We start from the raw sequence: 23,836 nt of genomic DNA on the forward strand, positions 1-23,836 counted from the left end.
CCATATAAATAAGATACAACGTTATGACATTCTTGCATTTGTATTCTTTTCTCCCCCCACTACATTTCCCGTAATTAGCTATCTTGCAACAAAATCACTGTCGCTAATGTGGGCGTAGTCACCCTATGCGTTATGACTGTCATTGCCTTAGATATCTGTGAATTTCAGTATAAAAGCGCTGAAGACCTGTTAGCTCTAGCTATATTTGAATAGCGTTTGGAATATAATTGCCCACCAATTTGTGTGTTTTTTTTTTTTCCATCCATCGTAAGGTATCTGTATCTGGTGAAGGTATCTGTATCTGCTTCTGTCATGAAGACTGTCTCTTTTTCTGTGAAGGCGCCAAGGAAATGTTTCCAGCACTGAAGATTACAGCTTAGTAATAGCTATGCTCTGTCTCTCCTTGTCCGGGAAGCTTTTCCTGTGTTGCCCAATGCCGTGCTGCCCTCTTTGGCCCGGTACTGCTCAGCCAAAGCCTTAAATATTGAACAGTCCAAAGGGAAGGGAAGGCAATGCATTCATACTCTTCGGTGAGCCATCTCAAGCTTGCTTTTCTGTCTTGTCTGTGAGAAACAGGCCTGCGTTTTGATGTATTGTCACATGTTCCGTTAGCATCGCATCGCACCATTTCGCTATTCCTTCACCCAGTGGCTAACATACACTGTCGCCTATAAAAATGGAAACACTGACATAGTGTCCTTCAGCTTGATCTTAGTGTTCAATCAACACCCAGTTGTAATGGAAGAAGTGCATCTGTTCTCTAAAACGTAAGGAACCATGCAATAGGTGCTGCAGATAGTTGCCAATAGTGAGATTTCTCTCTGTTTTGGAAGTCGACTACAAACACTGATGACTCACAATACAGTTTATACAATCCTTTCTCTTCCAGCACAATCAGACCATATTCTGAGCATCATGCATCCATCAAGACTGGTATTGATCTTTGCTGAGAATATATTCGCCTTTCCTTTCCTGGCCAACATCACCTCAGTGACAGTTCCTCGACACCTGGGAGAAAATTTGACACCTGCCAAATGCATATTCACAATTACACTTCAGTCATAGATATCTAACTCTGTATCTATGGTACATTGTCAGGAGAATGACGCCAGCCATCTATATGCTTATGGCCAAATAAGGTTATCCTGGGAAATTTAGTCTCTGGGAAATGTTAATATAATAAGGAATTAGTGACGCTAACCATAAACAGCAGAGCTTATGAGCATCATTCAGTCATAAAATTAGCATTAAGGAAATGTTAAAGTTAAGATCTGATTCACCTACTTCTCAAATGTTTCCTGAAGCATATCTGCTAGCATTTAGCCACGTGAGCTCTTGGGTATCTACCGGTATTCTGTATGAAGGGTATGTCTTTAAAATATTATTAATGCCTTTACAGATAACCATTATACTACCTGATCTTAAATCTTTTTAGGTGCTCACATCCTTTTAAGAAACTACAGTGAATTTAATCAGAAAATATTGGCCTGATTGTCTATCCTTTTCTCCATAAATGCCACGAGCGGCAGCTTAATGAAGGTGATGGTGGCTGTTACCATCTTCAGGCCTAAAACATGTAATTTCCGAAGGTGACCTATGACATGGCTGCTCCTCTGGCTTCACCTACTTCATAATATCAGTTTTCCAAATGCCCCATGCGCTACCCATTGGTTCCAGATTCGCTTTTTAATATCCAACATGTCTTATTTCGGGCATCGACCCACAAAGGTGCATTTTTGCTTTGGGTAAGCAAGGTCCGCAGGGGTGCGCTGCTCAATAACCGGGCCCACAAAGGCCCTGGGTCATTTTTTTCCCATTGAGGATTCAGACAAAGGAGTGAAAGGCAGGGTCTCATCTGGGTTCAGGAGGCTTCCAACCTCGAGCCCGGGCGATGACTCAAAGGCTATTCTTGCTCCCCTTCAGCCTGAGCTCCTGCCTATGTTCTGTGCGACTGCTTTATACGGGGCCCCCTATGGTGAGAGCCGGCGCAGCGTGCGGGAAGGCCCCGTGGAATGCTTATAACGCGCGGTGGAAACTGTGACTGCTTCGCATTTAAACGGTTTCAGATGCTCTTTCAGAGGCGCATAGCAGAAAACAGCTGTTTACTTTTCCATTAATGCAGGGCGAAGCAAACGGCCTCTTAAAGGAATGGGGCCAGCACGAGTGTGATCGTGTGATTGGACGCACATCTGCCTATCAAATCGCAGCTTCATGTCTGCATCTTTTATCGTGCGGATGGAACAGAAAGTATGTATTTCTTTAGACTTTCATTCCCCTTATCCAGCATTATTAGTTGACCCATGGTGCGGTTTTTCAGCTTTAAAGATGACATGACTAGCCTTGTTAATATTTTCTTTCCCGCAGAACAACCTTGTTTTCCTGTCTTTGCTTTTAATCATAGCATCACAAACTGCAACTAAGGATTCAAGATCTCCGACACACCAGCTGACATGTTTATTGAATCCAAATGGCATAACACCATGCTGGAATGATATGCTTTCAAAATTCTGAACTTTTTTTGTTTATCCTCCAGAAATAAAGGCCAGCAATTTGCTTTCTACTTCAACAGACTTTTAAAGTATTTATCTGCTTCGTGTTGCGGAGAGTTGAAAAGTTAAAGAAAGATCTTGCGAGCTTTTGGGGAAGAAAAGCCCCACCTCAAACACTGAGGCTTTCTTCATCGCTGCATTTTCACAAAGCTCGTGACTTTCTCAGAAGTCTCCAGGTCGTTCGCATGAGGGTGGCAGACACAACCCGGACGCCGTCTTTGTTGTGTGCTTTGCATTAAGTCCGGGAGGAAGGAGTGGACCTCCTCGTGTTTGAATGAAGTTCAATTTCCTTCTGGGTCCCTTCCACTCGCTGTGAGCTTCACTGGCCCCCAGCGGCTTTCTGTTGCAGACCACTGGAGTGGAAAGGTGGAGCTGGAGCCAACCAAAACGACGCTGGGAGATGGTCCTCTTCCGGGGAAGACCCCTGCTGGGAATCGGCTTCACAGGTTCACCTGTGGTGTTCAGCGCCGCACCGGAACGGGAGCCTCTGCTGGCCCCACTGTCCACATCGAACCCTTTGGCCTGCATTGTGTTACACTTAGAGGCCAGTCTTTGCTTAAAGCGTCAATGAAAAGGGAGTAACTGCAGATGTACCATCCCATGTAAAAAGGGCATAGACTCCATAGCTGCACAACTGGAGCAATCAATTTGTATACATTTAGCTAGATGCTCTTTATGAAGGCCTCCCGGGGTGCCGAGCGAGCCATTCCTGCCGTATCAAAACAGCTTTCCAACTCGTCTAAGTGGAGTACTTCATTATCCTCCCACCCTCCCCCCCAACACCCCCTCAACGATCCATCCTCCCCTACCTGCAGACAGCCGGGTGGAGTGGGAGCGGAGATAAGGAGGCTTCAGACGCACGTCGTCTTATTGATTTCCACGCCGGCCGATCTCAATCCCAATCAAAAAAGGTCACACTGTGTAAGAAGCAAAAAAAGGGAGCCCTTTGTTTCAGAATTGCATGCTGGGTAGTTGCCAGGCAGAGCGTTTCGTGGGAGCACCTCAGGCCCGAAACACATGCCTTTCAACTGAATCTCACACTGTCTGTACAGGAAAAAAAATACTCTTTATATGATAGTTAATTGCGGTGCTCCTTACAACTTTAAAAACTCCCCGCAGACACGAATGTGTTTTTTAACACATAAATTGCTCACTCATTCCTAAAGATAACGCTTTGGAGTGTATCTCTTACCGGTAAAATATTGTTCAAAATTCTTGCACGCTGATTGGAAGGCATTTTGCCTTGTATTAAAACAAATGATCAAACTGGCTTTATTAAAAATCGGTATTTAATTTTTTACAATATATCGATTATATAATATTATTTATGACCGCACTTCATCTAACATTCCGGAGGTGTTAGTGTTTCATGACGCTGATTATCTTTTTCACACCCTTACATGATTTGGTTTTGCCCCAAAATTTCTGTCTTAGTTAAAGGTCCTCTATTCCTCCCCTCTTGAGGTGTTTTGTACCAATAATGACATGTCTTCCTACTTCCCACTTGGCCATGGTACCAGACAGGAATGTCCCTTAATCGCCTCTTTTGTTCGCTATAGCAATTGAACCTTTAGCCATCACTCTCCTTAGCCAGACCGCTATCAGTGGAATTAAGAGAGGTGGAATTCAAAATAAAGTTTGACGACGCTCTGACGAAATGCTGTTATACATGTCCAATCCAGTAATTGGTCTGCCTAAAGTTCTTAGCTTGCTGACTGACTTCAGTAAGATATTGGGGAATTGAGTTAATATTGTGCTAATCAGTTCTGCTGTTAACTTTTATCAACTCCTATTTAATGCATAATTTGCATTATTTTTCCTGCATGCAGAAATGGAGAATAACTGTAATTTTAGATTGGCACTTAAGCGGTTTCATGCAGACGAAATCCACTACTTTCGTTCTACAACTGGATTTTGTTCCTTGTCAAGGTGTACTAAAATATAAATGGCAAACACAGCTGCGTGGTGTTTGACCCGAGCCTCATGCCGGGGGTTGTCGAGATGTTCCAACTGCGCTGTTTTGATGTTGTCTTGCCCCGCCTCCCCCCCCATCTGAAACCTAACCTGTCTGGCGCATCACAAATGAATCGCCCCATTGTTCGCTGTTAGCCTTGGGGTGTGCTCTGCTTGTACTCCCCAAGGCCATGTGGCCGAGGACCCCAGGGTCTTTCCGATCCACGGGGCTCTGAAGGCGTAGCGACAATGGAGGGTGAGAACCGAGGTTCTGTGAAGTGCAGGGTTTAGGTAAAGAGTGAGAGAAGAGAGAGATGAAGGACTGCCAGGGCGAGATACCGATGCCCGGGAAACCGCCCCGGAGTGACTGAGTGAGTGAAGTATGTTTTATTCCCATCAAAACTTTCTCTCTCTGTTTCTTTTTTCCCTTTTTTAATCATAAATCCAAAGTAATTCTCGCGCAGGCAGCCATAGTGCCTTCCAAATGAACAATTGCCTTCCACCGAACGCTCCTTCTTTCCCAGCATGATAATTTCCTGTGATGATCAGAGTTGCGCCGGGATGAAAGAGCACCAGAGAAAGAAAATTTACTGTTTTTTTTGTGGTTTTTCTGTTGTTGCTATAGTAACTTGGAGCAGGGAATCAAACCAGTGCGCTCGGTCTCATTTGTATTAAGAAGTGCAAATATGAAACACACATGCATAAACACACAGACACACACACACACACACACACACACAACACAACAGAGAGAAGATGAGTAGCGTATCCCTGAAATGGTAAACAAACGCGGATGACTATATGCTAAAAACTTTAGTTTTATTATAACAGGAGAGCATTCTGTTCTACCCTTTCCTTCACCAACGTTCCTCATATCTTACCGACGACTGAAATGTCACTATACTTTGAAATGACAAACCAAGCAAAGAGGATTCTGGGTACTGGGGGTTGTGAAAGCCTGGCACTATCAGCCCGTCCTCAGCTGACTGATTTTCCTCTTTAGCACTCGGGTCCACTGGCTGTTTGAACACCAGCAGAATCCCAGTTGGCTCGCGTCATCAGTAGCAACATGCAATTCATTCGGATCCACTTGTGATTTCAGCCCCGTCGCTCGGCAGGCGCGGCCAGTGATCATCCCTGGTTCTACTGCGCTTTCGCCGCCCTCATAATGTGCTAATTACCCTCTCACTGGATCACTTTTTAAAGATGATTACGAACCTTATGAATGGTTAAGTCTCAAAATCTCTGGCCCATTAAAAGTAAACAGCATACCAAAGGATGAAGGATAGAAAAAAAAATCGAAGGAACGTTTATTGTGTGACGTCCTTCAACATCTTTAAATGTTATTTCCTTTCTGTTAAGAAAACAGGCGTTCAAGCACAGGCCACATTAACAGAAAAGAACTGATGTATTCTATGGTAAGATTTGCGTTACGGTTTTGCAATCTCGTCTAAACTTGATGCTTTCCAATTACCAGCTGGTCATCTCCGGCCGGCACAAACTCGGCTGCTGTCCTGTTCGGATAATCGCAGGCTTTGCAAAACATTTACGCCTAATGACTTTTTAATTAGGGCTTAGCTGTTTTAGAGCTGCTACCCCCAGAAAGACGATTTCGCCCATGAAGACGAGCGCAAGGTCGGCGTTCACATTCAATCCGGGCACCTACTTAGAAAACAATACGAAAATGATTACAGGCACAGAACTGCCCTCAGCAGTCCCTTCTGCAATGAAAAGGTCAAAAGAAAATAACATTTTAGTGGATACAAGCAGACCCATAGGTAGCTGCTATGTGCATTGTGGGAACTTTGGGACTGTAAGGACCTAAATACGGCTGGCAGCGGCTCAACCAATTTGGCATTTGCATGCATAACTTGAAATTGCGCAGAAAACATTCTGTTTTCATTAAGTGCCGCTTAATCTGCACACGATCCGGCACTGTCTGTTATCACTTATCAGAGGGTTTTACTGGAGAGCGTTTGCTGGGCGTATCGCTCACAGAGGAGCGCGGGCCGAGTGCACAAGGAGGCATCTGGGAACCCTGCGGGGTCTCTCTGTACAAAGGTGAATGTGGAAATTTCAGCGCGAGCCGCTGCCTGATTATTCACATACGACCTAATGAGCTTTCTCGCCCCCCTCCCCCCTAGGCCCTTCTTCCAGCAACGAGATAAATTTCAGATGATGTCAGCTTTGTTTTGTGAAGCCAAACATGGACAACAAATATAGGCCCTAGCTGATGACTGAAGCATAGCCTAGAGAGCTAGTGCTCGCGGAGTGTGATATCTCACAGGCGAAAGCCAAGCAAACGAACAATAAACATGACATCATGTGTGGGCCCCAAACAGAAATGACATCATCAGCGATTTTTTTGGCCTTGGGCACCAGTACTTACGCAGCATCTTCATCAACTATGTCTTCTATACTGCATTATAAAGGTATCTACAGTGCATTATAAAGGAGAGCTTCATAAGGCAGACATAATGCATAATAAACATGGCTTTAATGTGTTATGCCTTTTTACAAATATTTGCATCCACATTCATAATGGGGAGCGGCATGGTGGTGCAGTGCTTAGCACTGTTACCTCACCCCTCTGAAACCTGGGTTCCAGTGTCCACCGGGGTTCCATGTGTGTGAAATTTGCATGTTCTCCCTGTGGGGTTCCCTCTGGGTACTTTGGTTCCCCCCCTTGCAGTGCTAAAACCACCTGAGGCTAACTGGTGTTGCCAAATTGCCCATAGGTGTGAGTATGCCCTGTGATGGGTTGGCACCCCATCCGTGGTTGTTACCTGCCTTGTGCCCATTGGCTCCAGACCCCTGTGGCCCTGAATAAAGCGTTACCCAAAGTTGAACATTGTTCCTTTCTATCAGACAGAAGGAGGGGGCTAAACAAAGCCAGACACAAACCATGTATATCAACAATACATCTTTTTGGGTCTTTATTGCTTCAATAATCTTGTGGGTGTCCAAAATCTTTTTTGGGAGTAACGATTTCCACACTCTCCCTCTGCATCCTCATAGTTCCTGAAGTGATCTCAGAGAGCCGCCTCTTGCTTACGATAACGTCACGTCTGAGGGGCCTGTGTTTTGCCAGGAGAACTGACTCGCGCATGAGACCAGAATGGAAACGAGTTCTTTCCACAGTCGGCGAGCCATCGTTGTTCGTCACGGCAACTCGCGTCGGCACGAAGAACACGCCCAGCTCCTGCTAACACCGGCCTACTATCATACTTTAACTCAAAAACGAAACTCTGGAAGCGCCAAGTCGCCTTTGAGGCATTTCTGCTGTTTATAAAATCTGTCGCTATTGTGATTTTAACTTTTAGTATGCAAATGAAATGAATCCTGAGTTTATTAATCAAATACACAAATGCACAGCGTGCAGTAGTAGATACAGGCAATGACATCGGTTAATAATAATTAACGTTATACATAAATACATATATACATATATCATTCTTATGTTTTTACAAAGGTGAACTGGAGTTAAATTTTTAATGGTGTGTACAGTATGTGACAGGCTGATACCCATCCTGGGTTATTCCCTGCCTTGCCCCTGTGTCTTCCAGGATGGGCTGCAGACCCGCGTGCCCCTGAATAGGAGAAGTGTGTGCAGAAAATGGATGGATAACTAAGCAGATTAACATGCAAATAAAGAAATGTGCAAACTGTAGCTACTGACGGCCCAGTCATATATCATACAGAGTAGACTTACTGCCAGAGGGTTGAAACTGTCAGGGCTCATCAGTAACCGATCAGGTTGTGAGTATGCAGTTATAATTTAATTTAATGATTTTCCAAACGATTACTTTAATTAGCGGGCAAAATACATCAACAATCATCAGCAGGTTGAGTTCAATTAAACTCAGAATCAGGCCGAATTTAACTGGGAATTAGCTGAACACCGGGAACGCAACTGAGGCAAAGATAGCATATTGCACGTCTGCCAAATCTATGGTAAAGGGAGCAGCTGAAGTTATGCAGTAGGTTTGTTTGCTTTGCCCAAATGGTTCAGGGATGAAAGTGAATTAAGATCAATGAGCACTGGTGTGACCATAATGCTGTATTCAGCCTTTTCGTTCTGTTTTCTCATGGCTGTCCAAGCTTATCGCCTGACCCGCTTGTTTGTTTCACTTGCAATCGATAAAATCTTCACCGATGGTCAACATACAACATAAAAGCGCCCTGGAAGGCAGGATAACCACATGGGCGTTCTGCTCCGCGTAGCGACCTGGGCCACGCTCACTGCTGAAGGGGGCTTTTCCCAAACACTCGTTTAAAGTGAATGATGTCACATGTGAAGGTTGGCTGAGATTGTTGATTTAGAGGCTGGCTGCTTGTAATGCAGGCGTTGCATGTTCTCACAGTATTTACACTGATGGGGGTCCGAGGAATGACGACACACTGCGCCAGGAACTGACAGGCGGGGGATAATGGCAAATTAATCATTAAGTACACAAAATATCACCTAAACGCAATTTTTGTTCACGTTCTTACGTTAGAGGGAGAGATATTTTCTAGTGTATATTTTATAGTTTTCTTGAAGTTCAGATGGCACCAGCAGTGAAAAGTACTTCACGTCATGCACATTGTGGTGCCTTCAGCATTATTTATCAGATTGGTGGTCAGGTTAAATGTTTTCTATGATTTTGGGGAACAAGACCTCAAGCGGGTTTCACAGTAAAAGTATTTTCTTAAAATCAATGCTTGGATAAAATGTTCCTCTTACACAAGCTTTGGGGCATATCCCTCATACTACTGTCCCTTATAAGAAGGTCTTTTACATCGTAATACTGTATATTATGGAGCTCGTACCACATGCATTAGTCAATTCTACATATAAGTATATAGCGTCATATTAACAGTCATGGGTATGCAGTGGGTAAAACAAGAAAAAAATGGACGTACATATATGTCACTTGGAGGTCTTTATGGATTACAGGGCGTCTTCCAGGTGGAAGGACTTCATCTTACAGTATGTGTCGTGTTGCCATGAAAATGTCTATACGGCTGATCCCCATTGTACCGATTTCTCAAGAATAAAGACTCCATTCGACAGGCTATCAAGCATAAATAACAGGAATACACGTCACTTCTTAGAGCGCCAGATTGCCCAAGAGAGACATTTCACTCTCTGTATTTGCCGTTCCAAATTAAACCAAATGTAAACTTCGCTGTTTTATGCAAGTGTTTTTCTTTTAAGAAAGATCCATTGTTTTTGGCCGAAAAGCAATATAAAATTTGGGAAGAGGAACCTGGTCCTTGTCTCGTCGTTACAAAGCCTCCAACTTGCCGTCTTCCCAGAAGCTGCCTCGAGAAAGTCTCTAGGCCAGGCCGCATGGCGCCCTGTGGCTGTTCCGGTTTAGCGGGCCACATTCCGCAACCAGAGACCTGTTTGCCATTCACTCCAGCGTTCAGAGGCTCCTTTTAAAGACCTTTTTGGATTTTTATCAGATTTCATTTTTTAAAGTTGCCTTTGATGTCACTGTGAACCCTTTGTTCGATGTAAAGTACAAATGTTACACGAAATTCTTATTCAGAACAACATGAAGGAACTTCAATCGCTTTGATTAAAACACTCTCACAGTATTCTGCAGTATTCTCCTCAAAAATCCCCACATATTTGTTGTTTTTTTTTGCTTCTCTGGTTGGATATTTTCTTTTTTTTGGCCCTGCGCTAACTTAGAAATAGAATACACACTTACCGCCTGTAGACACTTTGTTTTCTCGCTGTTTTCGAGCACCATTTTGCTCTGAATTTGAAACATAGAACGGAATCATAAAAAACGGTACAGAGACCTCAGCACTTAAAACAGAAGGTGTGTACGATAGAGGAATCGGCCTGCACTCGGAGGTCATGGAGGAGAGAGAGAAAGGCATTCTTCAGAATCCAAACCTCGAAGCTCTCAAAGTACTCGAGTCACAAAGGATACAGATTGATAATTCCCGATATTGGAAGGTGCATTCTTATATTGTGCAATTTTTAAAGCTGATTGTTATTCACTGTCCATCATCCTGAGATAAATTCACTACATACTCACTCACACGGCTGGAAGACAGTGCGTTATGTTAGAGGTGGAAAGTTCAGTTCCAGAGCGTACAAATCCAGACCGAGATTTTGTTTCAACCGACCCAACACACCCGCCTCTGATGAGGGAGAAGGTCAGGCCTGAGGATAAAGACAAACTTCATAAAACAAAGGAAACAGGGTAAATAACATCATTTTTAGATAAGGGAAATCACGGTAATAACTTTGACTGTAATAACTATGACGTCAAGTCAAAAATGCATGAAGAGTGGCTGTTTTGGAATAACTTTACGCTAACATTTTACTTTCATGAACCCGCCATAGAACTGTGCATTTAGATTCAGGGGCATATCCATTAAATAATAAAAGGGAGGTAATAATTCAGGAGCAGATAGACTAGAATTTTGCAGGATAATTGGGCTTCGGTAAAGACAATGTGGCTGAATGAAAGGTCAAATTCCAAACTACAGATGGGGCAACTGTAAAATTTATATTTCAGGGGCTTTATACCCAAATGACTTCACTGAATGAATAAATGAAATTAACACCTAAGTTCAGCAGAGCTGTCAATCAGTGCTCATCGGTTGAACAGAAATATATGTTATATTTACATAAAATTTGTATATAATTCCTCCATTTTGCTTGTGGCTGTTCTACCATAATATTTAATGTCCAATATTTAATTATGTCTGGTTCCTGGATGTCAGCGTCCTACCGCTTTTATCATTTTTTAATTTATGTTCATTCTACATTTATACTAAATACTATATTTTTGTCAGTCATCATTATCAACAGTCACTACCAAAGAATTTGAAGATTACATTTAAATTATTCTCAGTGATAATATTTCATTTTTAAACTGGGTATAAAATCTGTTTACCGTGGCATCCGAACCTTTGGTATTTAATGCATTAAATTGTGGAAAAGAAAACATGTAAATCATTCTGGATTCTGGAAATGTATTATTAAAGGTCAGCATCATGCCGTGGAAACCTTTTCCCTTAGTGGTAAAACTGTAAAACCCAGACGGGTGTTTGATAATCAGCAGCCAGTGAGGCACTGCCGCGTTCCCCACTCCGCTGAAAGATGCGGGATGTGGAAAAAGCAAGGCATCACCTAAACTCGGCGACAGGATGTTGCACAATTGGCGCGAAAGCCCCAGGAGACGTGATGAAAGGCCTCCCTGCCGTTATCTGGCCCGGCCAGTATCATCAAACGTGCCTCGCCGGCATGGGGCCGGGGAACATGGGGGCAGCCGGCCTCGGACGTGCTCTGTGTCACGCGTGTGTCCGCCACATGGGTCTGACACGCATGACGAGGTGAATCCCGGCCCATTCCCTGTAAGGGCTTTTTGTGTCTCCAATGCCTCTCTCGCATCTCTCCCTCCAAAACAACGATTAACTCTATTCACCATGTACAAATACATGGGGTTTTGGTGTAATCGGTCAAATAAAAGTAAAATGAAGGAAGTTACAAAGATAACGTAATTAGTATAAAGCAATAACCAACAAGCAGCACCGAGAGTACGCAAGTATGCAACATTAGGCATTTGTGTAAGGTGCAATGGGATGAACCGCCAGACAGTCCAGCAATCAGCAGCAATCACCGGAACATTATAAAGGTACAGGGAGAGATGAGCACTTATCAATATCTCAGGCATTAAATGCTGGCTGTGGTGAGTCAGCATTAGAACTGGAATAGACATAGGAAGTATTTACTGAAAACGCTCTGGGTAAATTCACAAATGCAGTCCATGCCACGAGGAAACAGTCAAATTACAGTAATATAGCGCCAAGGCTTGACCTTCATAAGCGTTCTCTGGTCTCTGGTGCCCTTTAAAGAGGCAACGCTGGGAAACAAAACCGCATTTTTAAATTATAAGTATTAAAGGAAAAAACAGTTATGGGAAGCAGGGCTCTGCTGGTTAGAGAATCCGCACGTTGTGACTTTCTGCTGTTCGGCAGATTCTGATGGATCACATGACATCACTGTTGCATTTCCTTTGATGTGCTTTGCTTTATTTTTTTGCTGCCCAGCAAAGATATCTCCAGCATTACAGCTCAGCGGGAGAAAAAGAAAGATAAACAGAGATTTCAAAACTATTGATATGAAGACATCAAATATACAGCGTCCAGCATTTCTTTGTCTCAGTTTAACTGATATATTGAAAGGCTAAAATTATAAATAAAAAAAAAGAGGTTTGGGTGGGGGGGGGGGGGGGGGGGGTTCTGCCTAAACCAACAACAGCAAAAAAGAGAGCGGGCGAAAGAGAGAGGCTAATTTCCAGTGGCAGGAGGCCCTTTCATCCGAAGCCATGCCTTGAACTGTACTTTGTTTAATTATTAAATGGGGGGGGGGCTTGCTCAGCAGGATGGCAGTGCTTTGATGGTGCTTAAATCCAGCCCTGCTGACGGGCCGCGGTCACCCGCCTCTGTTTGCGTACTTACCTACGACAGTCACCGAATGCTAATCCTCTAAATGCAATATTTATTAATGACGCAGAGAAATGTCACTCCCCCCCCCCCCCTCCCGCCCCCCCACCTTCACTCTTCGGGCCTCTGCTGTTCAGATTATCTATTTGCCCCCCCAAACATCTGCAACTGGCAACCCCCACCCTCCCCACACACACACACGATTTCTTTCCTAATAGAATTGGCTTTTCTTAGCAACGGTGCTGTCTTCCTTGCAGACGGTGTACAGATGCCTATTGATTTCCCCAAGAACTTGAAAATGAAAAATAAAAAAATAAATAAATGTATAAATCATGAGGCTGCCCAGCACTCCACAGACGGACAGCGACATCTGATACCTGAGTATGTGGAAAGGTGAGGCTGATGTTTGAGCCACTTTTTTGGGTTAAATGACAGACTGTTGAAGGCACCCTGAAGACACCTTGATGTTCGCGAGGACTGAATCACGTCTAAACAACACCCCAACACCCATTTTACACGTGATGAAATAGGGCACCTAAACACAACAAAAATTAAAGTTGTTTACATCAGGTAACAGTAAACTTTTCACGTTTCACCAGCTAAGAGGGTTTTTCCCTGCGTTCAGTGCACTTCCAAGATAGGTGATGAAAGATTATGAATTCGTTTTAATTATACGATCATACGTCATTGGGTCCAACAACATGAAGTAATATGAAATTATTCCTGCTGGTCTGGGGTAAAATCACACTATACTGACATCCAAGCATCTTATTTCACACTGCTGATGGCTCTTGGCTTGATCTGGGGATGAAGGCATCTGTGCGTTTGTCTACAGCTGTTATCCTGCTGCTCCCGTATCACATCTGTAATAGGGAATCTTACCTCTTGAATAAATTACCTTGCAGAGACCCTCCCTCAGGTTCGACAGACAAGCATCCATACAGTACATGTTGAGACTGCGGGCAAATGTACGTTTCATATTGCTGTGATACTGTAAGTAGCTCATCCACAATGATGCCGCCCATGGAACGAAGTGGTATTTGCATGCAGAGGCTGCCCTATTTCATTGTAAGACATCACATTTGATAGCCTGTGAAGGATTGGTATCCCGTCCAGAGTGTTGCCCTGCCTTGAGCCTCCTGTCTTTATTTTGTTTTGCACTGAATATACGTGTGGAAATACTTACAGGGAAATTAGTAATAATAGTAATAATGACAGCAATGTCAGCTTCTTTTAATTTAGCTTCATCTTTAAAGGCTCATATGCTAAATGTTGCTCAGAGTTAATGGAGTAATCTTCAGCATAATAAATGATCTGAAGGTTTCAAAGCTCTCATTAACACAGTGCATGAAATTTTACACACAAAAAATGAGTCGGTGAAAATGGATTACCAGCACTTTACCTTGATAATTGCTCCTTGTCATTATTTGTTGACATCTGACAGAATTAACTGAACAACTGCCAATAAATACAAAATAATTAAGCATTTGAAAAGATGGGTTGTTGGGTTGTCAGTTAATCTGGAATGATACAGTGTTTTGTGTATTTGCATTATTACTACTATGTGAACATTCCAGTCACCATAAACAGACAGTGGTTATGACTGCTGTGGAGCGACCGGTATGGAGAGTCACAGTCTGAAATACTGGGAGTGACCATTGTGGAAAGACAGCCTGAGACACTGGGAGTGACCACTGTGGAGATTCATAATCTAAGACACTAAAAGTCACAGGTACGGTATGGAGAATCACAGCCTGAGATACTGAGAGTGACTGGTATGGAGAGTCACAGCCTGAGACACTGGGAGAGATCAGTATGGAGAGTCACAGTCTGAGACACAGGGAGTGACTGGTATGGAGAGTCACAGCCTGAGAGACTAGGAGTGACTGATATGGAGAGTCACAGACTGAGACACTGGGAGTGACTGGTATGGAGAGTCACAGCCTGAGAGACTAGGAGTGACCGATATGGAGAGTCATAGCCTGAGATACTGAGAGTGACTGGTATGGAGAGTCACAGCCTGAGACACTGGGAGAGATCAGTATGGAGAGTCACAGTCTGAGACACTGGGAGAGATCAGTATGGAGAGTCACAGCCTGAGACACTGGGAATGACTGCCAGTGACCCAAGGTGTACAAAGTATTATAGAATTATATTTTCCGACTGATGACCATTTATACTCTTTAAACTAACAAAACACATGCTTAGATGAAAAGGCAGTTTAAAGTCAATAGCAAAGAGCCAAACAATGAAAGAGTATAACATTTTAGCTACTTTTATGTGGAGGTAACACACTTGTAGTTTGCGGTGTTATCAAAATGAATATTTCACCCCGCAAACATTGAAGTTCAGGAAAGCAACACAAGGCAAATATTCAAACCCCGATGTCATCATGTAAAATATGAGCCATGAAACTGGCTGTGAAATGCTGCTAATTCCCTTCACATTTATTCCCTTTCAGTGCAACAGGGTGGAAATAAGGATGCAGGGTGGGTTAGACTGATGCACGTCTAAGACAAAAGGAGATAAAACACACCTAACAATACCCTTGTTTTCTCAAAAGCTTCATACTTTAAAAGGGTTTCAGGACTTACTCTTTCTTCAAAGTTTCCCATTAATTTACATTATTATTCCAGAAGTTAGCATTGTTGGTTTCCTTTTGCGCAGTTTGTGAGTTTTGTGGTTCTATGCAAAAGCCAACGTGGGACAGAGGTATGTGCAGCAATCGGTGGGTATCATATACACTAAGGGAGGGTATTATGTCTGTCAGTGTGCCAGTCAAACCAAGAAAAAAAAAAACCAGAAAGTTCAGTAAAACTAGAAGAGCCTGAGAAAAATCTGATGCTGGCCGTTGTTCTGTCCGCACTCCTGTCCTTTGAAGATCCCCAGCAGAATCACAGTGACAATAATGTTCCTCTTAAACAGGCAGGTCCACAAAGGTGACTGTTCTCACTCTCACCTCCCCGAGACCTTTTGAGCAGCCATCTTCTTCCGGAAGCGCGGTGCCTGCATGACCGCAGGGGGGGGTGGGTACCAGTCTGGCAGGTTCTCCACAATCCACGCATTGTCCCATGTTGAGAAATCGCTTTTGTCGTTTGGCAGATGTGACGCGGCCCTTTGATGGGGAACAGGAATTTGGAGATCTGCGCTCCGTTTCCACGTTCGCGTGGTGGGAAGCGGTCGGCCTAGATCTTACTTAGAGAACGCAAAGCAAACAACGTTGCTGCAGGCTGCTCTCAACTGCTTGGGGTCGTTCGACAGGAAGTAAAAGCAGGAAGCATGACTCTCGGCAACTTCCTGCGGGGACGTGTGTATACCTGAGCGAAGCGGAGTTTCACCGAGAGACACTGAATTCAGTCAGCTCTCGAGATTCATTCTCCACTCTGTGTCGGGAGTGGAAGATATTTCTCTCCCCAAAGGAGGTCCCTTCAAGGGCCCAGGTTCAAAGGCATTGTTCATCGTCCAGCAGCTGTGAGGGCCTTGAGGCCCCGCCCCCAGAGAAACGGTCCCACCAGAAAGCTGACACAGATCACAGCGTTGTATGGAGACGGAAAAAAATAGAAAAAGTTGGTCATCCAGAGTTGCAAAGTTGTGCCCCTTGCCCTTTGCTCACCAGGACGTCGTCTTCAGAGGGATCTTTGCCCTAAATGTATACACGAAGCCAGAACAGAGACAGAAAGATGCACCTGAGCAAACATTAGCATCCTCCATGAGACGCTTTGATGTTCCTGCAGTGGCAACGTTGGACTCAGAACACATGAGGGCTGAGTCAATACGCGGTAAGGTCCAAGGCAGACCACATCTGAAGATGTGCGCTGTCGCACCGACCTCCATTCGCTTAGCATTCGGAGAAACTCTGGGCCTAATTTCAATGCAGAGAGAGAATAAGGAGTAGGAGGTACGTGCATAATATATCTACGGGACAAATTTCACTACAGTACTGAATGGAAGTGACGGCAGATGAAATGTAGCTGCTCCTGGGATATGTGTGATACAGTATATAGGATGTAAACATATTCATTGTTTATGTCAAATAAATGCAGATCAGAAAAATAAATTGGTTGTATTACAAGGCTGTACTCGATAAGCAGATGGATGGATGGATAACAATAATGGGGATCACAACTGAGCAAGGTGATATATATGGAAATGTACAGCCACATGAGGAAATGGAAGCACAAGGCTGGCTCTAGTGCACATTGTTTGTAATGGTAAAGCCTTGAATTGTTTTTTTTTGTTTTGGCTTCAAAAAGTCACGGTACGCATCAAATTTTCCTCCCTCTTTTTGTCTCCATTAGAGAGCCACTCGGCCGTGGCGCACATCATCTTCCGGGCCGGCCGGACGGGACACGGAGGCCACAGATGGTCGGGAAATGGTAGGCTCACTTCAGAGAATGTTTTGGGAGACACAATTATCTCCCCCCCCCACCCACCCACCCCCGGAAGGAGCACATTTTGCTCCCGCTCTCAGCAAAGTTGAAGCCACGGGTTAGCGAGAGGGCGCCAGCGTGCCAGGCCACATGGGGAGGGGGGGCAGCTTCTGCTTTTTAAAGCCCTATTTTAGGCTTTTAAAGGGTCTCTGCAGCAGACAGCTCCACACCACCCTGTTTCATGTCCTTGAGAACATTGCAGAACCCACTGCTACTGATCAGTGTTGTTCAGCTGTAAACTAGAAAAGACAGACATTCTCTGTTTTCATACATCTTTTACATATTTGCATGCCCATCAGAGCAATTATTATAATCTGTCCTAGTGATCATATTTGGTTCTTCAGCATTCTCAAACACGCCACCTTCTGGCCACAGCTGTTGCGCATAACACACACAATACTGATCCATCCCCAAGTCATTACCGATTCTACAATCAAAGGCTGCTTACTTTGTTTTGCCAGCATCAGGACCCTCAGACAAAGGAAGATGCTTCCAGGCTTTTCAGGAACAGATTTCCATAGCATCGTGGTTCTGGATTAGGGCAAATATGTCCAGTTTATTATAAAATGCTCTTTATACATCGTTCATAAACAGGGGTGTCAATGGGACAAGGATACCTTTAGGGACACCTGAATACAAAATATTGAATTAAAGTTTTATGCCAAGAACATTATACCTGCACTTTGCAAAGTTTACTGTGGGGGACTCGTATTTCTTCTGATTGAAAGTGACACCCTTAGCAGGGGGTGCAGGGTGACATTTATTCCAGGGCCCCGGAGTTTATACCTGCGCCCTTGTTCCAAACCCTAGTCACAGGTGAAGCTTTCTAGCCTGAGCATCACCTAGTTTACTATTTTAGGCTTTACTTAGCTGGGAGACTGTTTGCACTGTAAAGTCAATAAGTTTGTAAATTAAATACTTGCTTGAATAAGATCTTTTCCTGCTTAAACAAATTCCCAATGAAATAATGTAATAATGAATGTTGTACTCATTCATTTGGAGGCAGAGAAGATGGGTGTTAAAAAGCTCTTTTTCAGATTTTTGCGGAAATGCTATTGATTACTGGCATCCAGGAGAAACTGAATGTTGAAGTGACGGCCGAACATCACTGCGAAGTCGTTTTAAACAGTGTAACAATTTGTTGCTCCTTAGTTCTTGCCGCCACACGATTTTGATCCAGAGGATGTGTAATTTTTATATCTCCTCCATATTTGTCATCGACACCTTAGAAAACAAACAGAATTTTGAAAAATAACAATTGTTTGAGTTGTACTCTTGTTTTGTTTATGGCACAGAATCAAGCAAATGATATGAGAGGGACACGTTTTTTTTTTTTATGAACTTAATCTTCACTTAACATTAATAGAGGAACATACAGTGTGACTACGTGAGATTAATGTCACTGGTGAAATTAACGCCACTTCTCAGTCAAAAAATAAACAATAATAATAATTATAATGCAATAAAAACAGTGAAGGGCCATGGCCGAATCAGTCTTCGTATTGCAGGCCACCAAGCTTCCATGCTTAGAAAGGTAAAACCGAACGTGCTTATATTAAAGTATTTCCCAGGGGGCTGAGGTGATGATTAACGAACATACTGTCACTTTGACGTCTCAGACTCCAGACGGTTTGCGCTTGTATTCAGCTAATTAAGCGGAATGAAACGGGAATCGGATTCTCCTTCGCTGATGATTAACAACCCGGGGAGCTGATTGGGAAATCCTGCACACGGAAGCACGTCTGGATCAATGGGGCCATTGTTCCTCTTGGCCTGGCCCTAACCCTTCACCAGGTGCATACGTAGCCGGCAATATTTACTCTGGTTTGTTTCGTACCAGGAAAATCCAATATTTTATTGCTTACTATCTTTTAATGTCCTCAGGGAAATTTTAGGACCTTTGACCAAGATGATTTAATTACCTCATACATCACTCTGTAAGTGAACAGACACTAAAAAGATCCCTTTGAAATGCAGAAAAAAAGACACTTTAAATAAAGATCGATACTTTGATGTCGAGGAATTGATTCGTAAATGAAACATTTAATATCGGAAGAATGGATACTGCAGTAGCAATCCAGTCCTGGGATTTGAACAGCACCCCAATAGTGAGAATCACCAACATGAACATCATGAACATCTCTCCATATTTATTGTCATTTGACATGAAAGTTAATATGAAAACAAGAAAGTTTTATGTTCTTATATAGTTTTCCTAGTAGTGTAGCGCAAGCTAAAACCCTGGGTTCCTTTAAATCAGAGCTAGATAAGATTTTAACAACTCTGAGCTATTAGTTAAGTCCTCCCCAAATGAGCTTGATGGGCCGAACGGCCTCTCGTTTGTAAATTTCTTATGTTCTTATGTTGTAATAAAACCAGTATTTGGCAAAGGTTTACAGCTGTGGTCTTCATGCAAAGCAACTGTAACGATACGGCATCAAAGAGTCGTATAGCTAATCTTCACTGGATTTACAAAGTTCCTGCAAATTCGATTCCCAAGATCAGAGGTGCTGGTGTTTTTCTGGTTGGTTTCACTGTATCCCACACGTACTGCAGCAGTGCAGCTTCATGGGAAAGGCCACGGCAGTGGGTTTTCTGGGGGGGGTTCAACCTGAGCAGCAGGTTTTGCAATTGCTCAAGTAGTAATAACAGAACAGCCTGGAATGGAACAGAACCGGAACCAGGGCTTTTGCGGTAGAGGTGCCACTTTTCAGTACCTGGTGGGACGCCAGGGAGGTAAACGGAAAACCTGCTGAAACTGAGAAGGAGAACCAGCACAAACGATTATGCCAGTCTGGCTCTCCTTCTGGGCCTGACAGTGGCCACCTCCCCTTCTTTTCCCACATATACCTTTATCTCTCACCCCCTTTGGCAGCTCCCCGCTCGCCCTTTCTTCGGGAACGGCTGACTAACACCAGATACCTATCCGAGGCAACTCCTCACTAATGCCCTGCTATGCAGATTTGGGCCCAAGGCGAGCGTGTTCACGCGCCTCCCTGTGAGCTTTGAAGTGACGCTAAGCGGCATTGGCTCGCCCGCCTTATCTGATCACCTCCGGGCCAATGGGTGGCATCTCCGGGGACAGACAGGTCCCCCACTCTCTGGCTTTTGCTGACAAAGGCGAGACAGGAAATGTCAACAGCTACAACAAGCTAAGCGTAACAGGGTAAGCCCCTATTGCCATTGTTGGCAAGCCCCCCCCCCCACAGGAAAAAAAAAACAAAACATTTTTTTATGGTCTTACCCAACAAACACCTCAGTAAATGGCAGTTATTAAAAAACTATGATAACTAATAATAATAATAATAATAATAATAATAATAATAACTTTAAATCGGAAGAAATATACTTCCGAGAAGTAATCAATATGCCAGTTGGTCCTTCCTATTTCCTTCTCGCAAAATTTCTCGCGAGGGGTCAAGGGTAAAGCTTTCCTCCAATGTCTGAACGCCATTTTAATTACTGCAGCAATTAAACAGAGAGAGGAACGGCGCTTTTTCATGTCCTAAACAATCCGATCCAATCCTACTGAGTGATGCGAAAAACCATTCCTCATTACGAAGTGGTCTTTTCAAGAACACTATTATTTAACTTTTCTCACGAGGATAAGGGCATTTAGCGTTTGTTATTGGGGGGGGGGGTGGGGTTATTAACTACTTGTCCATCGCCAAAAGACTGGCCTGGGCATTTGGGGGTGACAAAGGATAATAAAACAGAATCCCTAACCCACCAGTGTTAAATCACTTCTGCTAAACGGGCCCAGTTTGTTTGGCGTACCCTTAAATCCAACGTAAACTGTTTTTCATTTTTACGGGTAAACTGGCTTCTTAAACGGATTGTTGCAGAATAGCCTTTTTATGTTCGTGGGTCTGAGAATTACGCTTCACATGCCGGACATGACACATATATTTGTACATTACGAGAAATACGTATGTGTAATATTTAAATTGTAAAAAAAAATCGGCATTTTTAGGTATGTGAGACATTTTCTACATGGCAAGTTGGGGAACAGCACGAAAATAGCATGAATTTCCTGAAGGTTGCATTGCACTTGTCAGAGCCCTAACCGAAAATTTATACAAAGCAAACACTTCCTTGAATATTTATTACACATTTTCCCAAAAAATTCGTTCAAATTCAGTGGCATTAAATCCATTAGTAGATAAAAGCAAATCTGACAGACTCCCCAAGGGCGCGCAGCAGAAGCCGAGCGATTTACATGTTTTTTTTTTTTGTACCTAGAGCGTAATTAAAAATTTACACCTGCTGCGGATTCATTATTTACACACGCGTCTTTTTCATTCATCTTCACTGACACGCGTTTGCGTCTGTCAGATGCACACAGACGCGCAGTAAGTTTGCGCGTCTCGCGATCTTGGTGCGCGGCTTCCATATACGCGGCGCGCCCCGCTTGTCCGGGTGACAAGCGCGCGTCCGCGCCGCTCCCCTCATGCGTGAAAACTGGAGAGACTGTCGGGTCCTCATGCGCGGTGCCACGCACGGCGCTCGTCGTATCATTTCTTGCTTGTTTGGATGCTGATAAATGATGCTTTAGATACAAGTTATTAAACGCTGTACAATTCAAACGTAACTGGTGTGCAGTGTTTTTTTTTCTTGATTTTATTTACTACTATTTTTTTAAGAAAACGACCTGGCAAAGTGCACGTTTTAAATCCTGTGTGCCTACTTTCCTTTGTGCTTATCAAGCCTCAGAAAGCAGAACAGTCCTTACCATATTAGTCATTGAAGAAGTCAAGCAGATTCCACCATGCGCAAAATCATGTGGGTGTCTCGCTTATAACATCTTCAAATATGCTTTTTTAAAAAGTTTTTCCGAAACCACATAAGTTGAGTTTCAACTTTAAAAATAAAAAAAACGCCTGCCAAGTATTGTACTCCTCCAGATCCTGAGATTCCTAAGTATATCCTTGTGTGCGTGCGATTCATTTTCATTAAAAAGAAACATCAGCCTCTTTGACCGCAACCTCTGACATCTGTTTGGGAAAGTTTTTTGTTTTTTTTTTCTTGGGGGGGGGGGGGGGGTGAGGTTAGCCACACACCAATGGTAGATTAATACAGGGAAGATTATTTGCTTGCAGGTGGCAAGGTAAGGGAGAGCAGTGGTGCAGGTATTCCCCATTTTAATCGAAAGACTTGGGGGGAGGCCGATCCTCAGGGAGAGCTTTCAGCGTACGTCTCCTACCTTTTTGAGCCGGAAAGCCAGGATATATTTGTGGTTTTCTGGCTCTGAAGTGCGAGCAGCTGATGGCTCCCTTCATGCTAAGTAAACACTTCCATTTTAGAGTGGTGCGACAGCTACGCACAGCCATTTTGGAGCTTAATCCCAAAAGTGTTGCAGTTTATGCTGGAGAACTGCACCTTGCTGGCACTGGAGACGTCAGCTTATTACCTGCTTTTGCACAGAAAATACAATAAATCACTGCCTACTTTTTTGTTCACTGTAGAATTTCATATCCATCTATCATCCTGCCATTTATCCTGGCTAGATTTATGGGGGGGGGGGGGGGTGAGGCCTGGAGACGACCCCAGGCATTGCAGGGGACAAGGGTGGGCCTCACCCAGGATGGGGTAAGAAATATTGTATGAAATAATTTACTTACGTAAATTTTAAAGTACTGTTTACTCTTATCGCCATGGAGACTCGTCAGAATGTGGGTGAAGCAGTGACAGGTGAACGTGTCAAATGGTTAATCTGGCTGACATTACTGAGTGGGAGGGGTGGGGTCACTAGGGAGATTACATCACTTGGCCATTAACCTTGCAGATCCCTGTAATTCTGGTGGGTGGGGTACAGCATGGCCCTGGCTGGTAGGGGAGGGGGGGGAGGGGCTGTTGAATTTCTATACTAGAACATCTGCTTCTTGTTTCCTCTGAATCTGGGCTGCGGAAACCGATCTTGCCATTTTATTCCTGCTCCGCTGCCCCCGCCACCTTTTTATTCACAGGCGGGGCAGTGGCCGCGGCACCAGCTTTAATACAGCCCCCCCATTGCTGTGTGAGCAGATGAGAGACACCCTCCCAACCATGAAGAGGGATATGGGGTCGACTCAAAGGATTCGCCGCGCATCTGGTAATGTCTCATTACGCAACACGCGCGGCATCGCCGCTCTGTTATCGCCACGCTCTCGGACCCATTTTTTATGTCTCCTTCATCATCTGGCGCCCATTACCGGGGTGAGACAACCAGAAATAATGCTCACACCCCCAGCTTTCCCTGCCGTGCCGCTCAGGGTAGTAGAGCGGTTAACGTAGTGTGCAAACGTGCATCACCTGGGCCTTGGGCCCGCCCAGTTCACACCTACCGTATATTAAACGTGCGAGGAAAGTATTTGACCCCTTGCACTCTTCACGAAGGATTTACTGCTGAGAATGGTCTATCGCTCCATCTTCGGGCCTGATGAGAAAGGTCCTGCCACGTTCCTCCAG

The 23,836-nt window shown here is 43.9% G+C and overlaps 1 long non-coding RNA gene across 1 annotated transcript; it reads left to right on the forward strand.

Moving 5' to 3' along the window:
- The first annotated feature begins 16,176 nt into the window (after positions 1-16,176).
- LOC125742915 (uncharacterized) lies at positions 16,177-23,420 on the forward strand. Its single transcript, XR_007398229.1, has 3 exons — positions 16,177-16,738; positions 17,258-17,335; positions 23,356-23,420. It is a non-coding gene; the product is annotated as an uncharacterized LOC125742915 (long non-coding RNA).
- The last annotated feature ends 416 nt before the right edge of the window (positions 23,421-23,836 follow it).

The sequence above is a fragment of the Brienomyrus brachyistius genome, chromosome 5, assembly GCF_023856365.1.
Source record: "Brienomyrus brachyistius isolate T26 chromosome 5, BBRACH_0.4, whole genome shotgun sequence".
NCBI classification, from domain to species: domain Eukaryota; kingdom Metazoa; phylum Chordata; class Actinopteri; order Osteoglossiformes; family Mormyridae; genus Brienomyrus; species Brienomyrus brachyistius.